The sequence below is a fragment of the Mustela nivalis genome, assembly GCF_964662115.1.
Source record: "Mustela nivalis genome assembly, chromosome: 9".
NCBI classification, from domain to species: domain Eukaryota; kingdom Metazoa; phylum Chordata; class Mammalia; order Carnivora; family Mustelidae; genus Mustela; species Mustela nivalis.
Genome location: NC_139028.1, coordinates 65,354,874 through 65,358,979, shown reverse-complemented (window position 1 = coordinate 65,358,979; position 4,106 = coordinate 65,354,874).

Genomic DNA, 4,106 nt, shown 5'->3' with positions numbered 1-4,106 from the left:
CCCTCTGCCCCTCTCCCTGGTCATGCTTTCTTTCTCTCTCTCTCTCTGTCTCTCTCTCAAATAAATAAATCTCTCTCAATCTTCAGAAAAAAATTATTGGGATTCTGATTGGAATTACATTCAAAGTTAGGAAAAATTAACATCTTAACAATACTGTATTCTAATCTATAGGCACTGAATCTCTATACATTTCTCCATACCTTATTTGATTCTATCATCAGAGTTTTGTAGGTTTTCACATATATACCTTGCACATATTTTGTTAGATTTATACCTAAGTATTTCATATGTTTTCCTAGTGGTATTTTATTTTATTTTTAAAGACATTTATTTGAGGGGGGTGGGGGGAACAGAAGGAGAAGGAGAAAATCTCAAGTAGACTCCCCACTGAGCACAGACCCTGATGATCATGACCTGAACAGAAACCAAGAATCCTAGCTTAACTGACTGAGCCATCCAGGTGCCCCTCCTGGTAGTGTTTCAAATTATATTTTTCTTTTAATTTGAAATCCATTTGTCTAAGGTTGTATGGAGGGAAAGAACTGACTTACTTATATTTACACTCGTTGGTTCCGGAAGTGGTTTGGGTTTTGTTTTGGGTTTTTTTTTTTTTAATCAGTTCTTTGGAATTTTCTACACAGACACTTGCATCATCTGTGAGTAGACATAGTATTGATTTTTCCTTTCCAATTAGTATATCCTGTATTTCCTTTCTTGTTACACTAAGTAAGACTTCTAGTACAATGTTGAGTAAGACCGACAAGAAAGTACATCCTTACTTGGTTTCCTGTCTTATGGAGAAGGTGTTCAGTTTATCACCATTAAGTATAACGTTATCTGTAGATATGTTTATAGACTTCTCTGTCAGGCTGGGGGAGTTTCTCTTTACTCCACTTCCCTGGGAGTTTTACCATGAGTTAGTGTTTAGTTTTTTAAAGTGCTGTTTCTGCAATAATTAGTAAAATAATTAGTAAAAAAAAAAAATTATATTTTTTAGCCTTTTGATGTGGTAAATTACCATGATCAATTTTCAGATACTGAGCCAGCTTTGCACACCTGGAATAAATCCCACACACACATGGTATACACTTCATTTTAATGTGGGGGACTCTATTTGCTAATATTTTCCTTGAGGCTTTTTGCATCTATGTTCATGAACTTGCCCTGTAGCTTTCCTTTTTGGGGTTCTTCTTTCCAGCTTCATTGAGGTAGGATAGACCTAAAAATTCTATTTGTTTAGCGGTGGAAGAAGTGATGCCAACATGGTGGTGGCCTAAGTGGTTTCTCTTTTCTCTCATTTTTTAACAACTGATAAGACTGATCTGTAACTGAACAAAATTGCCTCTACACAGCACACGAAGGAACCCAGGGGATAGGTAGCCCATCTGTGCATCTGAATATAAAGGGAGGCTCTGGGTAAGGGCTATGGATCCAAAGGAGTCCACAAGTCTGCGCTGCCCCATTCCTGGAGACCCCGTGGTGGGATGGGTAAGGGGTGGGAGGAGAGAAAGAACACCAAACCCCTGGTGAGTGCAAAACTGGGCATACAACCGTGGTCAAAAGAAAATTTACAGAACTCTGGCCTTCCTGAAGAGAGATTCCAGCACATCATGGGAGTGGGATCCAGGTGAGTTTGGAAGAAAGGGATGAACTCGCAGAAGTACCCCCTTTCCCAGAGTGACCCTGAAAGGGCTAAACTTTTGGCAGCACCAGCTGGCAACTTCTCCAGCAGCGGGGTGGGAAGCAGCTTCTCCCATGCAGGAGGTGGAAAGCAAAAGCCTGGTGTACCTGTTGCCTGGGTTAGAGCCGGAGAAACCCGTTTCTCTCCAGCAGCACCCAGATTTCTGAGATGGGTCCTCCATGAGTGGAGGGAGTGATCAGAAAGGAAAGGAAGCAGATAAGAATATCAAAGAACATTAAAGAAATGCACTTGGAGCTGTGTGCTTCAAGACTTTAGCAGGAACTCTACGACAGACCTCTGGGAGTACCCCAGTACCCCACAGAGCTTCAGGTGCTAAGCCACATTTCCCACCACTCTGCTACCAGCTCCCTGGACACCCTCCCAAGTGTATCCTGGAGAACCAGCTCCCACAGAAGAAACCACAAATTCGATCTAGGGCGCCACCTTCTGAACATGAAAGAAAGGGGTTTTTTTTGTTTTTTTCTATGCTACTAAGTTTGTAGTGTTGTGTTTTGCATTTATGACTTCATTCCTTTGTCAGTAAGTCTTTGTTCTATTCTTTCAAAATTGACTTAGATATTTTTAGTCATTTATTCTTCTATATAATATAAAAAATAAGCTTACTATGTACCTCTAGAAATCCAACTGGAATCTTAATTAGGAATTTACTAAAGTTACAGAATAATTTAAAGAGAATTATAATTTTTTATAACTACATCTATACTACTCCAGTTAATTAGAAATATTTTTATGATCTTTAATAGTTTTTTATAACTTCACTGTAGAAGTCTTATATATTCTTTCTTTAGCTAATTCTTAGCTATTTTATAGATGTGTTGCTATTATAAATAGTATCTAATTTTATCTTACTTGTTCTTGTTTCTTTTTTTAATTCAATTAATTTATTTTCAGAAAAACAGTATTCATTATTTTTTCACCACACCCAATGCTCCATGCAAAACGTACCCTCTATAATACCCACCACCTGGTACCCCGACCTCCCATCCCCCGCCCCCTCAAAACCCTCAGATTGTTTTTCAAGAGTCCATAGTCTCTCATGGTTCACCTCCCCTTCCAATTTACCCCAACTCCCTTCTCCTCTCTAACACCCCTTGTTCTCCATGATATTTGTTATGCTCCACAAATAAGTGAAACCATATGATAATTGACTCTCTCTGCTTGACTTATTTCACTCAGCATAATCTCTTCCAGTCCCGTCCATGTTGCAGCCTCTTTGGAGAACAGTGTGGAGATTCCTCAAGAAATTAAAAATAGAGCCTCCCTATGACCCTGCAATTGCACTCCTGGGTGTTTACCCCAAAGATACAGATGTCGTGAAAAGAAGGGCCATCTGTACCCCAATGTTTATAGCAGCAATGGCCACGGTCGCCAAACTGTGGAAAGAACCAAGATGCCCTCAACGGACAAATGGATAAGGAAGATGTGGTCCATATACACTATGGAGTATTATGCCTCCATCAGAAAGAATGAATACCCAACTTTTGTAGCAACATAGACGGGACTGGAAGAAAGGTTTCTAATTGCCAGTCTGTTTAATTGTAAGAAAGTAAACATGAATTTTTTTTTGCTCCTCTCAAAATTGATATTTACTCAATATATAACAGTATATTAGTTTCACGTGCACAACATAATGCATCAGTATTTGTACATGTGACAAATGATCACTATAATCAACCTAGTTAACGTCCATCACCACACAATCACAAACTTATTTTCTTGTGATGGAACTTTTAAGATCTACTCTCTTAGCAACTTTCAAATATACAGTGTGATTGACTATACTCACCATGCTATACATTACATCCCGTGATTTCTGTATTTTATAACTGCGAGTTTGCACCTTTCACCGCCTTTACCCGTGTCACTCACACCCCAGCCTCCAGCAACCACAAATCTGTTCTCTGTATCTGTGAGCTCAGTAGGTGGGTGTTTTTAATTCCACATATAACTAGGATGTTACAGTATTTATTTTTCTGTATCTGATTTATTTCACTTAGCATAATGCTTTCAGGGTCCATCCATGTTCTTACAAATGGCAAGATTACCTTCTTTTTTATGGTGAAAAAATATTCTATTGAATATATATATGTGTGTGTGTGTGTGTGTGTGTGTGTATACATATACATTATTATATTATTTATATATATGTTTTATAGCATGGTGAGTGTGTGTGTGTATACTATATATATTTTTTTTCTTTATTCATTTATCCACCAATGAATCCTTGTCACTTCCATGTCTTGGTTATATTTGTAAATAATGCTGCAATGTATGTGAGGGTGCAGAAATCTTTTTGAGTTGGTATTTTTCTTTCCTTGGAGTAAATACCCACACAGTGGAATTTCTGGATTATATGGTAGTTGTATTTTTAATTTCCTGAGGAACCTCCACTCTGTTTTTCATA